Source organism: Pinus tabuliformis, chromosome J, assembly GCF_031772625.1.
Source record: "Pinus tabuliformis cultivar Carrire ecotype Pingquan chromosome J, CPIR1, whole genome shotgun sequence".
Taxonomy (NCBI): Eukaryota; Viridiplantae; Streptophyta; class Pinopsida; order Pinales; family Pinaceae; genus Pinus; species Pinus tabuliformis.
In genome coordinates this window covers 582,851,211-582,877,868 of record NC_142295.1, presented here as the reverse complement: position 1 = coordinate 582,877,868, position 26,658 = coordinate 582,851,211, and the positions used below count along the sequence as shown (strand labels likewise).

Sequence of the window (26,658 nt, the reverse complement as noted above, 5' to 3'; positions counted from 1 at the left end):
TTAATGAAATTAATAACTACTTGTAAACTGGTTTAATACATTACATATAATGTTTCTTGATTTTCTAGTGAATATATACAACAATTTTAGATCAAATCAAAGCCCATGATAATAGAGCAAGGTCAAATTTTCCTACAAAAGCAAGGGATATATACAAATGGCATGGGATATTCACCCTCGGGGCTAATTCAATATTAAATATTAACATATTAGTAATATCAAAGAGCATTTGTGGAAACCCAAACTTTTGGTTTTGTCTTTGGTGAAAGACACTTATAATGATTAACAATGTTGATAGAATATATAATGCATTTTAGATGACTCGATATCCACAGTTGTAAATCTATCAATGCTTCTGGAATTCAGGGATTTTTTTCTTTATCCTTTTGATTTAAGTCAAATTAAAGTGAATTTATCCACATGTATAAAAGTTAGACCGCTCTGTTAATGGTGGTAACAATTAAACTATCTATCAGTTCTTGCATTGTTTTATATTATATCGATGTGCCTTATGTAAGAACTTTAGCCAACAAGGGATCGATATATTAGTATAGACTACAATGTCGTCATTGGACACCTAAGTGGACCCTCTCTACAATTCAGGTGAATAAAGAAGTCTCATCATGGGAAGGGTGTCACCAGTCCATTTATTTCCATTAGAGTCATATATATGACTAAAAAAATATAAATATAAATATAAATTTTTCATTAAGTAAGTTACCTAAATAGAAGCCTTATTAGTCTCAATTAGGACGTAACAGTTAAGTAACTAGGTGGTTCCCAATTTTACAGTTGATTTGGTAAAGATATGTTAGAAGGAACGAATTCTTGTCCATCAAATTATACTAAATGTGTCCCTTGTCATGATTTAAAGTATATCAATACTTTTCCCCGGGGTACTACATCCAATACGAAAATGGGAACAAAACAAGAAACAGGTCATGCATATTAGGTTCTTCCACTGCTAGATATGCATGTAATGAATCTATCCCCTTATGCCAATTTACATAATGATTTTTATCCAAGGTTTTTTCTATGAGGGTTACATTAGGGGAATTTTGAGGTCTAAAATGGGCCTCCTAAGAAAATCATAAAATAATAGTGGAAATAATAAAATAAGATTAGATTACATCATCAAATTTTAGAGGGAAAAAAGAAAAAATTATTTTTTCAACTCGTATTTTCAACTTATCTCCCTATGGGTTAACTCAAATTTCGAGTAGAAACACTTGTTGGATGTAGTTTGATTCCTCATCCAACAATTACCCATGTTGCATACTTTCAATGGACCCTAATACACAAACACTGAGAAATACATGAAAAACATGATTGCAATCACATGTTTTTATGTATTTCTCATTTTTCGTGTAGGAGAGTCCACAAAAATTATGAAATATGGGTACTCTTTGGATGAGGAATTGAAATTTTCATCCAATGAGTACTCCTGCTCAAAATTTGAGTAAAACCATAGGGAGATAAGTTGAAAATACGAGTCAAAAAAGGTAGTTTTATTATTTTATTATTTTTAATCTTTTCACTTTTTAATTCCAAAAATGGTGAATCATCCCCCATGGTTGACATCATTATCTTGAATCCTATTGGTTCTTATAAAATTTATTTTGGTTGTACATTTTTCTTAGGAGGCCCATTTTAGACCTCAAAATTCCCCTAATGACCAGAATTAGCTGCATGAGTATGTGAGAATATGGTTGAAACTAAGCAAGCACTAAATTAAATTTTCCATATTAGCTTGTCAAATGGCCTACTTGAGATTTGAAAGAGTGGTTGATGCATTGAAAATTCTTAAGGGAAATATGCACAAGCCATACTCCTAGCATTAGACTATCCAATATCTTTGTAAAATGTTTTTTTAGTAGGCAATGTAGAGCTAGCACTAATGTTCTGTGAAGCATGTGATTGGGAAAGGACTCGTCACCAATATTTTGTGGAAGTTATTCATTATCTATACATATGTATATTTACAGATCTATATATTGTTTGGGAGTACATGTAAACTCCATTAGTTTTATGCATTTCCAAAACATAAATGGGTATGGCATCCATAGCAAGAAATCATTTCTCGCATGAAAAAATAAATCTTGATAGGATTGATGACTTTCATACCTTTAGTAGTAAATAACCAACCTAAATGCTACCCCTTGATGGAATATACTCAAAATTATTGTGGAAATTCTTGTAATTCTACTCCATTGGAAAAAAAAAAATCTTGAATGATAGTCATAGAGAAAAACATTATTGGTAGACAACTTCTTGCTATTTCAAAATTGTGTAATAATGGACAAGCACAAAGTAATTAGAGAAAGAATAACAAACTATGCAACAACTAGTTGTTAATTGGATGAGATGCGTCAACCATATTGGATGGCTAAAAAAAAAAAGGGAGCTAAGTAGGTACTTATAATTGAGATTATTGTGCACAAGGATAATTAATTTCGATAAAATGATATCTAGCAATCTATTAAAATTGATTTACAATCGTACAATATGGAAGGCATATTTTGTTCCACTATTTCCTACCAAGCAATATTGGAGAAGTTTTCCTGTCAGATTGCATTGATAGTACAAGAGGTTTTTAGTATGGCCACATAACAATTGTTGCATAAACTATTCTGGCATTTATTTTAATGAAATAGATAATTGATCTTGTTTCTAAGGAATGAATTATATTCTTTTGTCTACCAGGTTGTTCTCTAATGTTTAAGGTGGGGTGGCAACATGTTGATGACCTAGGTTCAAACCCTGGTACGCAGAATGCCCTGGAAATTAAATGGTTGTGGAGTTTGAGAATATTTTAACCTTTGTTTATGATTCATGTATAGGAGGTGTATGTACATGCATACTAGTTGTTTAATTTGTTTTGGATATGCACATTGGATTATTCATGGCCGAACAAGGCGTTAGAGTAGTGTTAGAAAGAGCAAACATAAATTCATGAAATGAAACCAATGCAAGATAGTTAGAAAAAGGGGGATAAAATCATCTGGCATAGCTCGACTATGTGTGATGTACTTTTGAGTACTAATCAATTATTTTCACGGTTAAGGACAAGGTTAAGGTTGTCATTAAACTTCAAATATAACATGGAAATCCATACTAGATTAACTATCATTGACAATGGTATGCTTTATGATTGGATGGAGGCCATGTTTCCTATGTTATTGAGACCTTGTCTTATGAAATATTCAATCTCAACACCCAATTTAATTGGTATTTTACAATTTTATTATGCATGATTACCTCTATGTTATCATTTTCTATCATTGTATTGAATTTTCTTGCAAACATATATGACCAAGATTAGCTCATTAGAAGCACTTAAATCCTTTGATATGAATTTATTTAGTTGGGCTCGGGTTTCGGTCCATTATTTCTCTATTCTCCATTTGAAAAATTGAGCTTGGTTTGATTGGACCTACCTAGATGTAGTTGTGAATAAATGATTAAAAGGAACCTTTGGTATTGACTTGTTGTTATGCTAATGATACTAACACTATTTGAAAGCATGTGGATAATGTGACTAATGCAGGGAGACTAGAAGAAGTAAGTGTTCGTCAAGAATACAAATGCATTGGAAGAACATGCACTTCTTCTTATTAATTTAATTCAATGAAATTGAACATGAGGAATCATAGTTAAATGGAGGGCAACATTTAACCTGTAGCTACTCAAATAGTAGTATTGTTATACTAAAGTTATGTTATTAACTATTATAAATTAGAATTTAGAAGAAGGCATCTAAAGTCTCTCACAAAATTGATTGAAAAAATGTTACATGTAGCAATTAAAGGAGATTTATTGTTAGAACTCCTTTGTATCCTATATCTGGGAAAGATCTGATTCAGGTGGCAATGCAATGGGAACCTGCAATTTTAGAAACAGCTACAGGAGGACGAGGAAATAAATTGTAAGATATAGAAATGACTAGAGAATACACCGAGAATGGTGTGAATTTAAGGGGTTGAAGAATGTAATACCCCTTTGTTGCTATCATGTCGGGAATAAGTTAGATTGAGTTATGGCAGAAAAGCTAGGTCTGGGGGTAAAAATGGAAGTAAATATTTTATTACCAAAAAGCTAAAGGTAATTTAAATGCTTGGAAAATGAGACGCCTAGAGATGAGACTCTTGCCAAATGAAATCCTATTGGTGAATGGGAATTGATAATTATTTCATGATAAGAATTATAGATAAGCTTAATGGATTGGAGATAAATATCCATTAAGTTGCTTTGTTGGAGAAAGATTCTAAGTTTGGAAAAAACATAAAAGCCTCCCAGGAGAGAAAGGTGAGCTTTTATGGGAAAATCCTAAGCAGGTGGATAAAAATATCCACATAAGCGGGACATCACTAAAGGAAACCTTATCATGAATGAAGTGAATTAAATACCCATTGAAGAAATCAACAAGAGTTTGTTGATCCTTGGGAAAGTATTCTCAGCTCGGGGTGAATTGTTGAAAGTCAACTCTAGGTTGGGTGGAGGTGTTTTGTTTTCCAAGTGATACCCTATCAGCTATTGAGTTGAATGGTTGGGTGGAGGTGTTATTTGCTTGGAGAGATTTGGATGGATAGATCCTTTCTACCCGTTGACGATGTCGATGATGATGGATGGCTATGGAAACTATGCCTTAAGGACACTCACAGGTCGGTTGTTTGCAACAATCTAGCTTTTGGTAAGTACCCTTGTTGTTGCGCGAGAATTTTTGCACTTGACAAAAGCAAGGATTGATAGTAGCTATTGTTTGCTTGCGAAATGGGTGTTGCAAAGAGATATTATAGTTCAAGATTTGAAGGTTGCAGATATTGACAACAATGGGTTGTGAGATTTTCTTTCCCTTCCTTTTGTCCCCTTTAATTTTGTGATTCGTGCAAGTCTCCTTTTGGTTTATTTTCCAGTTTTTCTTCTTCTACAATTTGTATGACTTGAGGAAGAAGCATTACTTGTTATTAATGGAAACATAAAAACATATTTGTTCTTGAAATATTTTTGAGTTTACCAAAACCCAATTCAAGAAAGTAGATAATAGATTTTGGGGAAATAGTTAAATAGTGATGCATAAAATTGTAATGCTGGAGCATATGAGCCACTCTCATCGATATTAGTGGGTGAACGCTTAGATCAATGCTTCCCCTGGAACCATATCCTCAATCAATTTGTACATTATTACAACATTTAACTCTGTGCAACTTACACTGAACCTCTCTATAATTTTTGGGAGAGTTGTAAGATGCAAAAAATAAGGCATGAAAAGTATGAAGAAGTTTAGATTTGGCAAAGTAGCATAAGCTTTGAGCATGCTACATAATTTGAGAGAAAATCATCTTGAAAGATCTACTACAAATTCATGAAGAATTGGAGTTAAGCTTACGTTTTTCTATAGCTTAACTTTTGACAGTTAAATTTGGTAAGGCCCGGTGTAGTGCAAAAAATTTGATGCTTGAAGTTTAAGTGTGAAATTTGTCCCAAGTGATTCGTAATTCCAGTGAAAGTAAAATCGGGGTTAAATATATGGGAATTTAGCGAGACCTGAAGGAGAGAATACACGACGACATAGTTCTATGAGGAAATGTGTTAAAATATTTGTTTTATAGTTGAATGTGTAGGATTCTAGAAAACCTTACCGTAGTATAATTGACTTGGTGACCTAGAACTGGCAGAAACCTTGGGGACTATGCGTACTGGGTGGGGCAGAAAGCAAAGGGGAAACCATTAAGGGTGAAAACCATGATTTTTATTTTTAATTTAAGCGTGTACTTGTTCTGGGTTAGGAAGGAGTCCAAGAATATGGTTGCGTGATGTTAAATGGTTTGAAAACATCTTATTTGTTCTTCACATAGTAAATGTTCGGAATAAGCTTTTGGAGTTGTTGGGGACTGGTATAAAACAATGTGGGCGTCCATTAGTGAAATGACATGTCGTAATGTTGCAATCAACGAACGAGAATTTCCTGCAAGGGATGTGAGGTTCAAAAAGTTAAGAATCATTGTCCCTTCGACATTTGAATAAATATATGTCTCATTAAAAGCCTAGAGGAGTTGAGAGTATTGGGTGATAGATGGCACACGTACACTGGGAAATAAATAGGTCAGTAAAAGAGGACATGAGATTCTCCACAATTACAAAGAACGATAATAAAGGAAGAATATTACTAGTCCTTAGTTTTAATATTAAATTTCCAGTACAACAGCTACAAAAAATTGATATAAATAAGTAGAAGAAAAAAAATATGAAAACATAAGAAGGGTCTTGAACTACAGATGTGACATATCTTAACTCCATTGTAGAGAATTTCACAAGTCAAAGCTGGAAATTTCCTCATAAGACCACATCTTCTCTAATGATTCTCAACTTAACTTGGACTCAAATTTAGATTTTTACATTTATTTTAAAAAATTGTAAACTTCACTCAACTTGACAAAATTGAACTATTCATAACTTGGACTTGACTCAACTAAAAAAATTATTGTTCAAACCCTCGAAGTAAAAACATTACTTCTAATTACAACCTTATCACTCCAAATTTACAAAAAGAATTACACCTTATCACTCCAAAATATTTCTTCTTCTCAAACACAATGCACTAATACAAAAAAAATAAATTTATAACACACTTTATCTCTTTAAAATATTTTCTTATTACTCCAATACAAAATATAACCTCATTATTACAGATCTTTTAAAAACAAGCTTTTATGACAACTCTTATTGCTCCATAAACACATTAACATAACCTCATTATTACAAATCTTTTAAAAATAAGCTTTTATGACAACTCTTATCGCTACATAAACACATTAACATATTAGGTCTCAAAAGATAAATGAAATCCACTTATTACTCCAAAAAGCACAAATATGTCTTTCCCATGACCCACAAAGATTTTTCAATATTCCACTCATTCTCCACCATAACTATACCAATTCAAGCTTTCACACAAGCAACATTTAACTTTTTGAATCTACTTTAGTCAACTCACATTCCCATTTTGAATTAAAAAAAGCTCATAAAGAGTTTATACATTTTTCTTTTTGGAATCCCAATTTGATTCATCAAATTAACAACCCTGTCGAAGATTAGAATAGGTAGAGGATCCGATGATGTACGATGACACACCTCGAATCAAATGAAAATATGTTGAAGGCATACATCAGATCCAATCAAAAGTATGGTGAAAAAGCTAGGTATCGAACCTCTATTTTCCTGTGAGTAATTTCTTTACAAGTAAATATGAGAGATTTTAGAAATGTGATTAATTTTTGGAGCATACATACCGTGCTTACGACTCCATAAGGCAAATAACCAACAAATGTAGAACCAAGTTGTTTTAAGCTGTACAACCTCAAGCTCAACACTACGCTCCATGGCTGTTTTTATAAATCAATAGCCTAGCGTTGCCCCATGGTTCAATGGAGATATCAATCATAGGTCTCAACACGTTTTTGATTCAAATCTCCAAAACAAGTTTCAACACAGGTCCACATAGCAATAAGTTACATCGGCTACATCATGATTGTATACAAAAGAAATATGCAAAGGTCAACGCAACACATCTCAGTTTGAAACACATACAAACCCACAACTACAGCCAATCCAAATGCAGATTTCAACACAGAGTTTGTCGAGCTTCCAACACAGAGATCCACAGAGAACTTATGATTCTTCTCATGCCAAACAAGAATACATTATTGGAACACCGATACAAATATTGCTGCAATAAAATAAATCCATCGATTTGTCATTGAGGAGTGATTTCTCGAGAGTTCAATGTTGAGATTAATGTAGAACTCGCTTAATAGAGTAATAGTTCAAACGGAAACCTAGTTTAGGATTCTGTTCCTGTTTTCTAGGAGTCTGTTCAACTTCCCTAAATGTGCGTTTGTTATATATATTCCTCATGTAATGAATGGAAGGTAGAGCGTGTTCTATAGAGGTAGTATTATAGGTGGTGTTTCACACCTTTAAGTTGCTCAGTTGATTTAATAAAGTTTGGTTCAATTTTGACATGGTATCAGAGTTATAGGGTTGAAGATGCATGTACCCTGAGTGGAGAGAGAGACCAACACGTTTGAGGTGAGATCAGCACGGCATTTGGCGAGAAAATCGTGTCGATTTCACTTCTTCCCTTACACGATTTTTTATTTTAAGAACGATGTGAATACGCATTGGAAAATTGCGCCGAACTTGAAAGGTGAAAAGGCTATATGGTTTTTGCAGTGGGCTATCGTGGATACGTTTGGAGCTGCAGTGTTTTATGAATATGTTTGATGTCGTTGAGGTGATCGTTGGCCATGGAGGAGCCATGCATTCTGTGCAGCATGTGAGTTGAATCAAGTTTGCATGTTGTTGCGATTGAGAGGAGCCACTGCAGATCGATCGTGCCACTGCACCGATTGACTGAGGATCCGTGTAGACAAGGAGAGCCGACGGTGAAGTATGTGTGAGGTGAATCACCTCGTTTGTTGCTGCATGAGGTGAATCCATCCACGCGAAGGAGGCTACAGGAGGCGTGCAAGAGGCCGCCATCTTCTGTTAGATACCATACACACCCGGAATACTATTGAGGAGGCCGAGGATTACTCTCGTGGAGAAGCCAAATCCAGGATCCAGCCCATACAATTAGGACTGCAGATCACGCGGCGTGGAGGAGGCCGAGTTGTCGATTGGGATGGTGGTATCTCAGAGATCATGCGGAGAAGGTATAGATTGAGACTGTAGATCACGCGGCATGGAGGAGGTCGAGCTGTAAAATTAGGACGATGGTATCTCAGAAATTTGTTGTTTTCGATTTGCTGCTCAGCGTGAGAGCTTATTCCATCTACGTGAGAGCTCCTTCCATATGCATGAGAGCTTGAGGCCAAGTAGAGATCGGAGGCGGTTTAGGAGGCCATCGTTGAATTCAAATCGAGGCACTGGTGATGGTGGCCATCTAGAGGTCAGGGTGATATTTTTTTTATGTTTGATAAATCACGGTGAAAGAAGATTCAATTTTTTTTTTTGAGTTTTTTTTTTTTTTTTTAATTAAAGAGTTTAATTTAATTCTTTAATTGAAAATAAAGGGAGGGGCTTTGTATTATTTTAAGGGGTGATTAATTTTTTTTAAAGGAAGGAATTGAAGTAACCTCTTTTTTGGAAAAAAAGGGTAGGTGATTGAAAAAAAAAGGGATCTGGGCTCGTCTTTTTGGATCACGCATTTGAGACAGTTTTTTTAAGAAGATCTGGGTTTTTTTTTAATTGTTGGGGTTGAAGGTTTTTATTCATTCAACATGAATAATCAATTAGTAGAAGCTTACCTCGATGAAAACAACCAGCTGGATGGATCCAATTACTTCGGTTGGAAATTCAAGCTGCAAACCCTGCTTGAGGGACACAATGCATGGACAATTGTGAAGAATGATGAAGTGAAGCTGAACATCGTTGCAGGAGGAAAAACACCAACAATCCAAGACTAGGTGAAGCGGGAGACCAAGGCGAGAATGCTCCTGAAATTGTGAGTCAAAGATTGCATTATTCCCCATATCCATGATTGCAAGACTGCACCAAAGATTTGGAAGACGCTCAAGGATCTCTATGAGGTCAAGAACACCAATCGATTGTTGTTTTTGAAGAGCAAGATTCTCTCCATCAAGATGGAGGAGAATGAGACAGTTGTAGCATTCATTTCACAGATCAAGGAGCTCAAGAACAAGCTTGGTGACATCGGTGAATCTGTGTCAGATACAGATTTGGTCACAATTACCATGAATGGTATGACTGATGAGTATCAGATATTCATCACTGGCTTGAATGCAAGAGAAAAATCCCCCGTGTTTGAAGGATTGGGAGGGATCCTCATGCAAAAGGAGGAAAGGAAACTGACTCATAAACCCCAAAGTTCAGATCTGGCCTTAATGGCGAAGAAGAAGCCCTTCAGAGGAAAACCAAATGCAGCACATAAGAGCAGTGCAGACCCACAGAGAAAAATTCCCCCACCTCAAGGTACATCTTTTAATATAAATGACTCTGTGACAAAATGTTTTTATTGTGGTAGAATAGGCCATATATCCAGATATTGCATGAAGAAGAAGTTTGATGAAGGTTGGAAGAGACATAAGCAGCATATAGGTCATTTTATTGATGAGGAATAGCGTTAGAACATCAGACTATTCATATCTGACTTTGCGCTTTCATCTAAGGAGGATGAAGAAAATACCTGGTTTGTGGACTCAGGTGCATCCATCCACATGACAAGGAATAGATATTGGTTTGAAGACTTCAAAGAGACTAGTAGTGGAGCAAACATCTATCTTGGTGATGATAGAGGGTACCAAATCAAAGGCTATGGTAATATTCCTGTTGTTTTGCTTGATGGAAATATTAGACATATCCATAATGTAATGTATGTACTATTGGGCATTGGATAAACCAATGCTCCCCGTGTGTTTCGTGACATGGACTAACTCCCTCTCGTGGATCCTTATCTCTGGCGATGTGACCGTTGACTGACACTTGCAGGTTTTGGTCTAACACCAATCGTGATTCCCAACAAGTGGTATCAGAGCATAGGTCACAAGTTCGATACACACCCGACTCGCGTTGGGGGGGGAGATTGTTGGGCATTGGATAAACCAACGCTCCCCGTGTGTTTCGTGACATGGACTAACTGCCTCTCATGGATCCTTATCTCTGGCAATGCGATCGTTGACTAACACTTGCAGGTTTTGGTCTAATGGCAATTGTGATTCCCTTGTTGAAAATAATACTGAGGGGGGGGGGGGGGGGGTGAATCAGTATTAGTAACTCAATAATATTTCATTTCGATAGGTAGATTTGTATATTCTACTTTAGCTAAGTGAACTAGCGTGTACACGCAACTGTTATTAAAGCAACCAGCGTATATGCAGAGACCTTTTGATTTACCCAATTTATCATGCATTGAACTTTAACCAGTATGTCAAATATTAATTAGACAGCGCAGTAAAAGTAGAATAAAGTATTACACATAAGCATCACACATGAACACCAAGATATAAGGTGGAAACCCAATGTGGGTAAAAACCACCTGTTGCTATCATCTCTGTCTTCTTTTAATAATAAGAAAAATCTGTTCACAATTTTGTACTGGTGCAGACTTATACCAATACGCAAACTTCTACCTACAGAAGGCTACAACCTTCTCTCATTTTCTAGCTACTACTGGAAGGGAGCTACAACCCCCTAGCTCTTATACTAGCCGATATGTTTTCTAGTACGTAGGCGCTGACTTACAGAAGGCTACGACTTTCTGTCTTCCTCCAGGGACCATGTTTCATAAATTTTCAGATTGGATCCATCAACAACACCATAAATGTAATTCAATCATCAAATACATCTGCATCAACCAATCACCTTTTGAAACAACTACAACTGAATCAATCAATCACTTTGACAACCCATCAATCTGATCATTCAGAATACTATCACCAGAAAATAGTAACCAGAACCCAGAACTCTACAATAGCAAACAGAAGCAACTAAAACATATTTTATAAGGTATATGCTACTTCCATGTGTCAAACCTGCGTGTATACGTGCTTTTCTCAAAGCCAACTAGCGTATACATTTGCATAATTTAGAATTCTGCAGCTATTCCAGACTTCAGTTATACCCAGATCATACCATTTACAAAATAATATATGTGTCAGTATTCAAATCTAGAATATACATGAGTGAAAACACATAATGATAGTTCATTTTATGCCTTAAGATCCTGATCCATAATTAGATCTAATCCATCATCATCCGCTAAGGTTCATCCTTGGTTTAGATCCAATAATCCAACATAACCCGATAACCTGCATACTAGATCTCACACTTCATCAGATATTCGATACTTGCACACCATGGCCTAATGATCTTCTCATCCTTTTATAGTTTTAGGCCTTTCTCAATACCATGGACCAAAACCACTTAGGACTAATACCTTGGACCAAATACCTAGGGTCAGTACCTCGAACCAGATACCTTGGACCAATATTATGGATCAAAATACCATGGACCAAATACTTCAGACCAGAAACTTAGTTTTCCAAGGTATACGTGCTTTTCCTTCTGTGAAAGTGTGTGTGTACGTATACGCGAGTTGTATACATTGAACCTGCGTGTATACGCAGCATGGTCAATGGTGAACCTTCATATACCTCTCTTTCTTCATTTTGTGAATACTCATCTGTAATTCTTTGTTGTTTACCTGGTATACTGTGATCTTTCATTTGAGTGAGTTGCCATCAAGGACAATACCTGTATGATAATGCCAACAATCTCCCCCTTTGGACTTGATGGCAACAATCACACCAAGTCACTCTCCCCCTTTGACATCAAGGGAAAAGGGTCATGCTCCCCCTGAGTACATGTTGAATTCTCTGATATGCTGGAGTGTAATGATTGAGCTCCCATGACTGAGTCCATGCTCCCCCTGAGTACAAGCAAAGTCTGCGAAAATATTTTCTAAAAGAAGAACATGACTCTATACCAATGACTCATACATATATCCATCTCCCAACCAAGTGGGGATATACCAAATTTGACTCATCCACCCAACCAAGTGGGAATATACCAATTGTTTATACATGACAAAAACAAGAAACATTACATCATCCATCCCATGCATAGTGGGGTTACAAATTAGGTCTTTTCATGACCTTTACATTAAATGATATGCATGACATATATAACAGAGACCAAATATCTTAAACAAGACCATGATAGTCATCAGCAACTATCATATGATCTGTATCATCAGCAACATCTGTCAACAACATCCAGACCAACAACCTATATATGTCCATCATTAGTTCCCAAAATATCATCAACTTGTGTCAAAGTATGTCGGCATATATTACCTCATCCTCTTGATCTCATCAAGATCAACTTGCTTCATTCCCTTATCATAACCTTCCATGAATCAACTAAGCATATGTCATATCTCCAAGCGGTAGCACAAAATCATGCACATCATATCATATGTATGTGAAAACACCATAGACATTATTATCAAGAACTGCATGAGCTTTCCACAAGAACCTTCATTATATCATCACTAGGGAACATTCCACATCATCAACCATGATAATCAACATATATGAGTATCAACCTATCATCATAAAGTAAGAACTCATCATCATTTATTAGCTACCAAAGACTTCTAGACATAATGCCAACAATGCTTTATTAGAAGCATACCATGTTCTCCCCCTAAACCTGTTCCACCTGTTCACTGTTAGATCTGATCATTGCATATGTCAGTACGAGATATCAAAGCATAATCATCAATCAGATATACATCAAGTTATCAACAACTTTATGAGGACCAATATATTTCCACATGTTATTAGCAGATTGTAACCATCATCAAACAAAGAAGATAATTGATAGAACCATAGCAGACCCCTTTTTCCTGAGTTTGGCCCACTCTTTTCTTCAAATCAACATATACGTGACTTTTCCCAGCGAAACCCGTGCATGTACGCGACTACGCTTCACAAAACTTGTGTATAACAACCTTTTTCTGAAAAAATAGGATTTAACAGCAGGATGATGTAGCAACTACTCCCAGCTTTTGTTTGAGATATTCAAATGTCTCTCTGGGCAGTGGTTTAGTGAATATATTAGCAACCTATTCTTTGGAGGGAACATACTCGAATTTGACCTTTTGTTCAAGTACTTGTTCACGTAGAAAATGATATTTGATGGGTATGTGCTTGGTCTTGGAGTGCATGACTCGATTCTTTGAAATACTAATGGCACTTGTATTATCACATAGAATGGAGATGGGTGGAGTACATGTGATCTGAATGTCTTGTAAGGTTTGCATCATCCAAAGTAGTTGTGTGCAACAAGATGCAGTAACCACGTATTCCGCTCAGCTATAGATAATGCAATTGAACTTTATTTCTTGCTGAACCAAGACACTAACCTGGAACCCATATAAAATGCACCACCACTAGTGCTTTTTCTGTCATCAAAACTTCCTGCCCAATCTGCATCTGTATATGCATGAAGTGTAAGATTTGTATCTCTAGGATACCATAAACTGAAGTTTCGTGTTCCTTGAAGATATTTGAAAATCCTTTTGACTGCCTGAAGGTGTGATTCCTTTGGATTTGCTTGGAATCTTCCAACTGTTCTTACAGCATGCATGATGTCAGGTCGGGTACCTATTAGATAAAGCAGAGTGCCAATCATGGATTTATAAGTTGGTTGATGTACTGCTGCTGATTCATCATTTGAGCTGAGACTGCATCCTGTTACCATTGGGGTACATACTAGATTAGAATCTTCCATGCCGTACTTTTTCAAGATCTGTTTGAGATATTTGGTTTGTGAAAGGAAAATACCTTCTTTATTTTGTTGAACTTGTAGACCAAGAAAATAGGTAAGCTCACCAAACAAGGACATTTCAAATTCTTGCTGCATTACTAAAGAAAAATTATGACTCATGGATTCTTCAGTGCTACCAAAAATGATATCATCAACATAAACAACAATTATTAGCAATTTATTAGTGTCAATCTTTGTATATAGATTGCTATTTGCTGACCCCTTTGAAAAACCCTGTTGGTGGAGATATTTGTCAAGACAGTAATACCAGGCCCTTGGAGCCTATTTTAGACCATAGAGAGCCTTTCTGAGTCTACATACAAGTTTTGCATCATTTCCAAGAATGAATCCTTCTGTTGTTCAATATAGACTTCTTCTTCTAAGTCTCCATTAAGAAAGGCAGATTTTACATCCATTTGGTATACTTTGAATTTCTGAAAACTAGAAAGAGCAAGAAACATCCTTATGGCTTCAAGTCTAGCAATAGGTGCAAAAGTTTCTTCAAAATCTATACCTTCTTGTTGAGCATATCCTTTACAAACAAGTCTGGCCTTGTTTCTAATAACTTCTCCATTTTCATTCAGTTTGTTTTTGAATATCCATTTAGTTCCTATGATATTCTTATCATGAGGTCTAGGAACTAATTCCCAAGTATTATTCTTTTTAATTTTCTCAAGTTTTTCATTCATGGCCTTGACCCAACATTCATCTTTGCATGCTTCATTTACATTTTGAGGTTCGATGGAAGATTTTTATGAACATACCTAGACGGAGTCTTTTCTTCTACTGTTATCTCTTCTTCTGGTGCTTCATTGGTTTCTTCTTCAGAATCAGTATGATTTGATGTGGGAAAATAATCCTCATCTTCTTCATTGTCATAATCTTCGATTTTTATTTGTTTTGGATTTTTGCATGTTTCATCAACCACAACATCAATACTTTCAATAATTTTCCCAAGTCCTTTATTATAACATTTATATCCTTTACTTCAGGAAGAGTAACCAAGAAGAATACCTTCATCTGCTCTGGGTTCAAACTTACCAAGTTTTTCATCAGTCCTTTTGATGTAACATTTGCTTCCAAAAACTTTGAAGTATTTTACAGTAAGAGTCTTACCATACCAAAGTTCATGTGGAGTTTGAGTGTTGTTTACCCAAACATTTGCTTGGTTGAGAATAGTGACGACGACGAATGCAGCTTCACCCAAGAAGGTTGGAGGAGTTCCAAATTCATCTAGCATAGCTCGAGCCATTTGTTGAACAGTTTTGTTCATTCTTTCTACCACTCCATTTTGCTGAGGATTCCTTGCAGTGGAGAACTGCCTTTTTATTCCATGTTGTTCACAAAAGTCAAAGAATTCATCCGAGGTAAATTCCCCTCCTCGATCAGATCTGAGGCATTTGATTTTGCAATCTGATTCATTTTCAACCAAAGCTTTGAAGGCTTTTAACTTTTCAAATGCTTCATCTTTATGCTTTAGAATACCTATCCAACACATTCTAGAAAAATCATCAATGAACAATATAAAGTATTCTTCTCGACAAGGTGAATTTTTCCTTGATGGTCCACATAAATCAGTATGAACAAGTTCAAGAGGCTTACTAGCTGACCCTTCTTTTTCAATGAAGTGAGACCTGGTTTTCTTATCGAATTGACATGGTTTGCATATCGTATTTTCAGGAATGATAATATCTGGAAGACCATGAACAGACTGGAATCTGCATGCTTTTCTTATTTGAGAAGAGCTTAGTTGTCCCAATCTTCAGTGCCATAACCAGTTTTCATCATTTTTGCTTAGGTAGCACTATTGTTGTCCTCCCTTGAGCATGTATAAGTTGTTTGGAGTTCTTGTACCTTTGATCATGGTTTCTCTTGTATCAAGCTCACGAACTACACATTCGTTTGATCGAAACACCACTTCATTTCCTTGATAACACATTTTACTGACACTCAACAGGTTATGCTTTAGACCATCAACATACATAACATTCCCAACTTTAACATTTTCCTTCAAGAAAACAGAGCCTTTACCTTTTTATGACAGCAATAGTGTCATTTCCAAATGAGACATTCTTTTCCTTTTTTAAGGCATTATATGAGTGTAGTTTTTATTTGTCACCTATCATGTGTTTTGAGCATCCATTATCGATGTACCACTGGTTTTCTTGTCTTTCTGCATACAAGGTATACCACATCTTTCTGTTTGTGGTTCTTTCTTTCTCCATATTTTGTGATTTAATGGAGTTTGCTCCTTTTGAGATATCTGCTGAAATTTACTCCTGCATTCAGATTCTTCATGGCCAAAATTGTTACAGATTGAGCATTCTATTTCATTTTCAAGAAGAGAAAAGTTATTATAGGAACTTTTCTTGATCTCTATCACATTCCTTTGATTTCGTGCTTCTCTAGTCATGATGGTTTTGTAATCAACACATTGAGCAACTTTGTGTCCAAAATTATGACATGAGAAACATTGACCATTGAAGAAGTTCCTGCGGTTATCGAATCTATTGACCTAGTGATTGTAGTTTCTATTCATCTTTGAAGCAAATTGAGTATGATTTACCTGAGGTTGGTTGTGACTTTTGTTCATCCTTGAAGAAAATTGAGCCTGATTTACCTGGTGATCTGCTTTATGCCTTTGCTGACGATTGTCATACTGTTCACTGTTCTTTGCTGCATCAAGATAGCTTTTAGTTGAGGTTGACAACTTCTGTGATTGAGGTGCTTCTTCAGTATATCCAAGACCTGTCTTTATCAGAGGAGAACACTGCACTTTGATAATTTCATTTAAGGTTTCTGATCCTTTAGTAAATCTAATATTGAGAGATTTTGTTTTCTCAAGATCCTTTCTTAGACCCACAATTTCACATTCTAGTTTTTCATTGTGTTTTTCTCTTTCAGCAAGTTGATATGTCAAGGTATCTATAATCATATTCTTTTCTTCTAAATAGATTTTGAGTTTAGAGATTTCTTCATGAAGGTCATCTTCTTCTAAATCATCCAAAAATTTATCATCTTCATAAGCCATTAGAATTCTATAGCCATTACTATTTTCATCTTCATCACTATTTGATAATCCATCGCTATCTTCATGAGTATAGTAACTCTTTTTACTTACACGTTGTTTTCTATTCCATTTTGCATATTCCTTCCCTTTATCATATTTATCTTTATGAGAACATTTGGCAGCATAATGACCAACTCTTCCACAGGCAAAACATTTGAAAGGTATATTACCTCTAAATCTTCCGGAACCCCGTTGAAGCTTCTTGACAAAGTTTACTTCATCTTCTTCTTCTGAAATATCTCCTGATTCATTGAGTTATTCTTTTCCTTCTGCTGAAGCTTTAAATTCGGCTTCTCTCATATCTGATGGGCCTCCTTTTCTCATCTCAAAGGCAATTAAGATTCCGTCAAGCTGTGTCATAGTAATAGTCTGTAGATCCCGTTTTTCTTCTATGGCAGATACTTTTGATTCAAATTCAGCAGACAAGGATCTTAAAACTCTCTCAACTAAGGTAACTTCCTTTATCTCTTCACCCAGATTCTTTATGCAATTAACAACCTCATCTATACATAAGAAGTAACTAGCTATACTTTCATCATTGTGCATCTTAAGAGTTTCATATTGAATTCTGAGAATTTGCAGTTTAGCACGTTTTACCTGAGAGTCTCCTTTGTAGCTTAGAATGATCTTGTCCCATATTTCTTTGGCTGATTTGAGTTGCATAACTTTGACAAACTCTGATTATGATAGACTTCCCAATAATGTATTGACAGCGCTAGCATTGGTTTCATATTGCTTTTTACCTGCCGTATCTGTAGGAATTGCTGATGGAAATGTATATCCTCCTTCCACGATTTCCCGGACATCTGCTCCAAGTGATTGAAGATAGGTTGTGGTTCTTATCTTCCAATAAACAAAGTTTCTCCCATCAAAGATTGGTGGTCTGACGGATACCCTACTTTCTTGATTACTCATGATGATGGATCTTCCTTCAAGTGATCAAACTTCTTCTAAAGGACTTGCTCTGATACCAATTGTTGGAAATAATACTGAGAGGGGGGTGAATTAGTATTAGTAACTCAATAATATTTCATTTCCATAGGCAGATTTGTATGCACTACTTTAGCAAAGTGAACCAGCGTGTACACGCGACTGTTATTAAAGCAACTAGCGTATATGAAAAGACCTTTCGATTTACCCAATTATCATGCATTGAACTTTAACCAGTGTGTCAAATATTAATTAGATAATGTAGTAAAAGAATAATAAAGCATTAAACATAAGCATCACACATGAACACCAATATATAAGGTGGAAACCCAATGTGGGTAAAAACCACCTACTGTTGTTGTCTCTGTCTTCTTTTAATAATAAGAAAAATTTGTTTACAATTTTGTACTAGTGCAGACTTCTACCTACATAAGGCTGCAACCTTCTCTCGTTTTCCAGATACTATTGGAAGGGATCTACAACCCCCTAGCTCTTGAACTAGATGATATGTTTGCTGGTACATAGGCGCGGACCTACAGAGGGCTACGACCTTCTCTCTTCCTCCAGGGACCACGTTTCATAAATTTTTAGACTAGATCCATCAACAACATCATAACTATAATTCAATCATCAAATACATCTGCATCAACCAATCACCTTTTGAACCAACCACAACTGAATCAATCAATCACTTTGATAACCCATCAATTTGATCATTCAGAATACTGTCACCAGAATATAGTAACCAGAACCCAAACCAGAACCCAGAACTCTACAACAGCAAACAGAAGCAACTAAAACATATTTTATAAGGTATACACTACTTCCATGTGTCGAACCTGCGTGTATATGTGCTTTTCTCAAAGCCAACCAGCGTATACATTTGCAAATAATAATTCAGAATTCTACAGCTATTCCAGACTTCAGTTATACCCAGATCATATAATTTACAGAATAATATATGCGTCAGTATTCAGATCTAGAATATACATGAGAAAAAAAACATAATGATAGTTCATTTTACACCTTAATATCTCGATCCATCATTAGATCTAATCCCTCATCATCCGCTAAGGTTCATCCTTGGTTTAGATCCAGCAATGCACCATAACCCAATAACCTGCATACTAGATCTCACACTTCATCAGATATTCGATACTTGCACACCATGGCCTAATGATCTTCTCCTCCTTTTATAGTTTTAGGCCTTTCTCAATACCATGGACCAAAACCACTTAGGACCAATACCTTGGACCAAATACTTAGGGTTAATACCCCGGACTAGATACCTTGGACCAATACCATGCATCAAAATACCAAGAACCAAATACTTCGGACCAAAAACTTAGTTTTCCAAGGTATACATGCTTTTCCTTCTGTGAAAGTGTGTGTGTACGTATACGCGACTTGTATACAGTGAACTTGCATGTATATGTAGCGTGGTCAACGGTGAACCTGCGTATACCTCTCTTTCTTCATTCTGTGAAGACACATCTGTAATTCTTTACTGTTTGCTTGGTATACTATGATCTTTCATCTGAGTGAGTTGCCATCAAGGACAATACACGTATCATAATGCCAACATTTACCCAGGATCAAAAAGAATCTGATCTTTGTTTCTACTATAACTTATCATAATTTTAAGGTAGAGTTTTATAAATCATATTGTGTTATTAAAGATCTGTTGGATAGCATGAAGCCTATTGCATCAGGTATTCGTGTGGGAGGATTGTACAAGCTAAATGTCAAAAGCGCACCACGTCATGGATTGACATCATCTGCCATGACTACAGTGGACTTATGGCACCAGAGGTTCGGCCATATTAACTTCAATGATCTGTTGCTATTACAGAAAAGAGGTATGGTTGAAGGTCTTCCTGTTTTAAAACCTGTTCATATTGACTATGATGCATGTGCACTAGGAAAGTTGCACAGAGATGAATTTCCTGTGAATGCTAATAGAAGGAAGAGAGATATACTCGAGCTGGTACACACAGATTTATGCGGACCTATGTAGACAAAATCGCTAGGCAGTGCATACTACTTTTTGTTGTTTATCGATGACTGCACTAGATTTATTTGGGTGTATTTCCTCAGGAAGAAGAGCAACACTTTTGAATACTTCAAGGAGTTCAGAAGCATGGTTGAAAAGCAGACAGGTAAAAGCATCAGGATTCTCCGCTCAGATCTAGGATGAGAGTACAAGAAAGTTTGTGTCCTCAAATACTGCAAAGATAATGGGATACAACAGTAGTTTACAGTACCTCACACTCCTCAACAAAGCGGGATTGCAGAAAGGAAAACAAAACCCTTGTGGAGTGTGCTCGCAATATGTTAAAAGGTAAGAATATTTCTAACGGATTTTGGGATGAAGCAATTAATACTGCAATATATCTAAAGAATAGGGGTCCAACAAGAAGTTTAGATTTCAAAACTCCTTTTGAAGCTTTATTTGGTTATAAACCTGCAGTTAAGCATTTGAGAGTTTTTAGCAGTAAAGCCTTTGCCCATGTTCCAAAGGAAGATAGAAAGAAACTGGATTCAAAGGCCATCAAATGTTTTTTTGTTGGGTATTATACATAATTTAAGGCTTGTAAACTGTTTAATCCCTCTACTCATAAAGTTTTTGCGAGTAGAGATGTAGTGTTCCATGAGCAAGTTAATGATGGAAGCCAAAAGAGTGCTAATGAAGATTAGCGCGTGCCCTTGTTGGTGGAAGAAGGAAGCGATGAATCAGGTGACAACAATAAGCAGATGCAACAATAGCAGCAGCAGGAAGGGAAATAAGATGATGTAGTTGTCAAGTCAAGTTCAGAAAATGATGATCAGACAAGGTTTGAAGCTACCCCACCATTCAGGAGATCAGGTAGGAAAGCTCAGTTTCCAACAAGATATAGGGAAAATGCTTTTATAACTAGTATGATGAATGTTGTTGAACCCTCTAGTTATAAAGAAGCTAGTCAATATAGTGAATGGAGGGCTGTTATGGAAGAGGAATATGAATTAATTCTCAAAAAAAAACTTGGGATTTAGTTAAACTACCTAAAGGAAAACAACCCACAGGATGAAAATGGTTGTATAAGCCTAAATTTAAAGCAGATGGGAGCATAGATAAGTATAAATCTAGGTTGGTTGGAAAGGGGTATTCACAGCAAGAAGGCATAGATTATGATGAAACATTAACACAATCAGAATGATAATTGCTTTAGCTACTAAACACCATTGGATGATTCACCAGCTAGATGTTAAATTTGCATTTTTAAATCGGGACCTAAAAGAAGAAGCCTACTTAGTGCAACCTGAGGGGTTTGTCAAACATGGGGAAGAACATTTAGTTTGCAGGTTGAAGAAATCGTTTGAGTTTTAGACAGTGAAACTTTTTTCTATATCAAATTGAATTCGAATTCGAATTCGAACTCGAACTCAAACTTGGTAACTTTGATATGAATACCAGTGCTATAAATAAATCGAACAAGTGACCCACAAACCGATCATATCGCTATGAAAATGTGAATCACAGTGTAATTCTCAACCACAAACAACTTTTTCAATTATATGTATATGGTCACTCCTCTTTGCAACTGTTTTCAAAATAAAGTGCGAAGTCTACATATCTTTATAAAACCACATGACTTTGCATATATAAATTTTCTTTTAAACTCCTTGTTACACCTCCCATCGTAAAATTGTCTTTGCTTCTTAGTGAAACACAGTCTCAAGTTTGCTTTTGTTTATTGTATTGAAAATCACAGATTCATGGTAACTTTAAAATTAATAAAATAATAATTTTAATGCATTGTAATTTTCACTATAAAACTAGTTGAGGCTCATAATGTTTTTCATTGGTATATTCTTCAACATAAACGTATTCATCAAAAACATGAGACTTGGAAATGTCTTTGACTTGCATATAAACCATTAAATATATCCAACTGATGGGTTAATTACGCATGCGTAACTTTCCCTTAACCGACTTTACTCCACACGACAAATATAAATTAATTTATGATTGCGAGCAAGGCACCACTTTCTCCCTCAACCTGCCCTACTTACATTTCCATACTCCCTTCCATCATACTACCATACCATAAAAATAAATATATGCTTGCCAGAGCGACGCCCCTCTAAACCGCGTTCCCGATTCCACCACTTGCCCTACTTATATGCATGCCACCACGTCGTCCCGCGCATCGCGTCCTCATTTCCAAAGCATTTGCCATCTCATATCTCATCCCCATTTTCTGCTTTTTCATGCCTCACATTGCGGCGTAACCACTTTATTCGCCCCTCTTTTGAAGGCCACCGCTGCTTGTTTCCATGGAATGGGTGAGTGGGGAGTGCGAGTCCATATATGTGGCCCCACCGGTGGAATAGTTGTCTCTGATAACATCGACTGCCAACCAACAGGAGCGCACAAGAGGGAGGCAACGTCTTCGTCCTAACACATCCCTTCTCCTGAATGAACGCATCTGCAACTTTCCAAACTACTCCACACGCCAACACGGCGCCCCTATCCAAACCGCGTCCTATGTTGTTTTCATTCATTCCTATTTATTGATGACCATACTAGATTTACTTGGGTGTATTTCCTCAGGATGAAGAGCAAAACTTTTGAATACTTCAAGGAGTTCAGAAGCATGGTTGAAAAGAAGATAGGTAAAAGTAGCAGGATTCTCCTCTCAGCTCAAGGAGGAGAGTACAAGAAAGTTTGTGTCCTCAAATACTGCAAAGATAATGGGATACAACAGTAGTTTACAGTACCTCACACTCCTCAACAAAACGAGGTTGCAGAGAGGAAAAACAGAACCCTTGTGGAGTGTGCTCACAATATGTTAAAAGGTAAGAATATTTCTAACAAATTTTGGGATGAAGCAATTAATATTGCAGTATATCTAAAGAATAGGGGTCCAACAAGAAGTTTAGATTTCAAAACTCCTTTTGAAGCTTTATTTGGTTATAAGCCTGCAGTTAAGCATTTGCGAGTTTTTAGCAGTAAAGCCTTTGCCCATGTTCCAAAGGAAGATAGAAAGAAACTGGATTCGAAGGCCATCAAATGTTTTTTTGTTGGGTATTATACAGAATTTAAGGCTTATAAATTGTTTAATCTCTCTACTCATAAAGTTTTTGGGAGTAGAGATGTAGTGTTTCATGAGCAAGTTAATGATGGAAACCATGAGAGTGCTAATGAAGATTAGCGCGTGCCCTTGTTGGTGGAAGAAGGAAGCGATGAATCAGGTGACAACAATAAGCAGATGCAACAACAACAGCAGCAAGAAGGGAAATAAGATGATGTAGCTGTCAAGTCAAGTCCAGAAAATGATGATCAGACAAGGTTTGAAGCTACCCCACCATTCAGGAGATCAGGTAGGAAAGCTCAGTTTCCAGCAAGATATAGGGAAAATGCTTTTATAACTAGTATGATGAATGTTGTTGAACCCTCTAGTTATAAAGAAGCGAGTCAATATAATGAATGGAGGGCTATTATGGAAGAGGAATATGAATTAGTTCTCAAAAACAAAACTTGGGATTTAGTTAAACTACCTAAAGGCGAACAACCCACAGGGTGCAAATGGTTGTATAAGCCTAAATTTAAAGCATATGGGAGCATAGATAAGTATAAAGCTAGGTTGGTTGGAAATGGGTATTCACAGCAAGAAGGCATAGATTATGATGAAACATTAACACAATCAGAATGATAATTGCTTTAGCTACTAAACACCATTGGATGATCCACCAGCTAGATGTTAAATTTGCATTTTTAAATGGGAACTTAAAAGAAGAAGCCTACTTAGTGCACCTTGAGGGGTTTGTCAAACACGGGAAATAACATTTAGTTTTCAGGTTGAAGAAATCGTTGTATGGACTAAAACAGGCACCCAGGTCATGGTATGACAAAATTGATTCATTTTTCCTGGAGCATGGTTATAAAAGGAGGAAAAATGACCCTAATCTTTATATTGTGTTTGATAAAGAGGGAAGGATTGTTTTGATTTCTTTATATGTAGATGATTTAATCATTATAGGGAATGCTAATAATCTCATTAAAGAAATCAAGGAGTAGATGTCATAAGTCTTTGAGATGAAATACCTTGGAGAGCTACATTACTGTTTGGGTTTGGAAGTCTGGAGGGATTCTGGACAAACTTTTCTGTCAAAAAGTAAGTATGTCAGGAGCTTACTAGAAAAGTTCAGAATGGATCAGTGCAAAGCTACGACAGTACCTTTACATCAAAATTTAAAACTTCAGAATGATGATGGATCTAAGGAGGCAGATGCGACTTTGTATAGACAACTGGTTGGGAGCCTAATATACTTGACTACAACTAGGCCTGATTTGGCTTATGCACTTAGTGCATTGAGCCAATTTATGTCAGAGCCTCTTGAGAGCCATTGGGTTGCAGCAAAGGGTGTTTTGAGGTATCTCCAAGGAACCTTAGATTTTGGCATTATTTATATTGATTCGTGTGATGTTAGATTGACAGGTTTTTCAAACTCCGATCGAGTTGGAAAAGTAGATGACAGACGATCCATAATAGGCTATGCATTCAGCATTGGATCTGGGGTCATTACATGGAGCAGCAAAAAGCAGAACATAGTATCCTTGTCTTCCGTGGAAGCTGAATATCAATTTATGTGCAGAGCAACATGTTAAGCAGTTTGGTTGAGGAGACTTCTCCTTGATGCTGGAGAAGAATAGAAGGTTGCGATAGTGATCAAATGCAACAACCAGAGCTCCATCAAACTTGCAAATAATCTAGTATTTCATAAGAACACAAAGCATATCGATACACAGTTTCATTTTGTCAGGGAGAAAGTTCATTTTGTGGATTCCATGCCAATCTCAATTTGTTACCGGGCCAGCAGTCGACAGGAAGCCGAATGATGGGGAAGGAGAAAAAGCAACAACGGCGTATTATTCCATACGCGTGGGTTGGGAACTCTGGAAGCCAATGCCCTGGACAGTGCGCGTGGCCGTTTCATCAACCCATCTACGGACCCCAAACTCCTCCTCTGGTGGCACCTAACGGTGACATGGGCATCGATGGGATGATCATCAACATTGCCACTGTTGTTGCAGGAGCAGTCACCAATCCCTTCAACACCGGCTACTTCCAAGGCGATGCAAATGCACCGCTAGAAGCGGTGTCGGCATGCACGGGAATATATGGAAAGGGGGCATATCCAGGGTTCCCTGGGGTGGTTCTGGTGGATAAAACGACTGGTGCAAGCTACAATGGCCATGGAATTAATGGGCGAGAGTTTCTGTTGCCTGCGATGTGGGATCCAGCAACCAGGTCTTGCAAGGCATTGGTATAACCAGTTTTTGGTGCTTGAAGCCATACTTCTTGATCCCTCACACAAACAAACAGCGAAGGAGGAAGCCGCCGTAAACACATCTAGACACAAACAACGCAGCATCAATTATGCCCGTGAACACATCTAGACACAACCAACGCAGCATCAATTATGCCGATAGATGCTTCTTTGTATATGTATATTCTTTATTCTTTAAGCAGCATCAATTATGCCGATAGATGCTTCTTTGTATATGTATATTCTTTATTCTTTAATAATTATTCATGGATTACATTATTATTAATTTTATTTTTTTTAAATAAATTTATCTTTTATTTATTAAATTTCAGAAATTTACGTTTTGTTTTTATAGGTTAATACCTATATAATGTGACTTAATTGTCATGGCATTTTTCAATAAAAATATTTTTGTGAACGGTTTATTTTCATCAACATCCACTAACATTGGCCTTATCGAGGTTTTCAGGACAGAAAACTGGTCTATATGGTTTATTGTTTGGCTTTGTAGGGTATGATTATCGAGGTTTTCATGACAGAAAACTGGTCTATATGGTTAATTGTTTGGCTTTGTAGGGTATGATAAGCTTAAAATTGTTTATGGAGTTGTAAGATTGTTATTAATTAGTTCAATGATACTTACAAACGCCATATGCATACACTTGTTGATATATTTATATGGATAGGAATACAGATAGGAACATAGAGATTGATTCTTTATCTAAAAATGGGCTTATGAGAATATGGGAATTTGGAAGATCTCTACTTTGATAAATGAACAAACATATGAATAGTACCATAAACTCTTTATAAAGGGCCTATATAATTTTTTTGCTTTTTGGTTGGGCACTCTTATATATGAGTATGCACAAAACTCTCTATCACTACATATATGGAAGATAGATATGCCAAAGCATAAGCAATATATATATATATTACTATATATATATATATTTTGATAATAATTTGATTCAAGGCAACTGAATTTTCGT

General features: G+C 36.3%; 1 pseudogene; it reads left to right on the top strand.

Annotated features, from left to right (window-relative positions):
• The window catches only part of LOC149228325 (protein EXORDIUM-like 2 pseudogene), a 58,461-nt pseudogene extending 32,575 nt beyond the window's left edge, over positions 1-25,886 (top strand).
• The last annotated feature ends 772 nt before the right edge of the window (positions 25,887-26,658 follow it).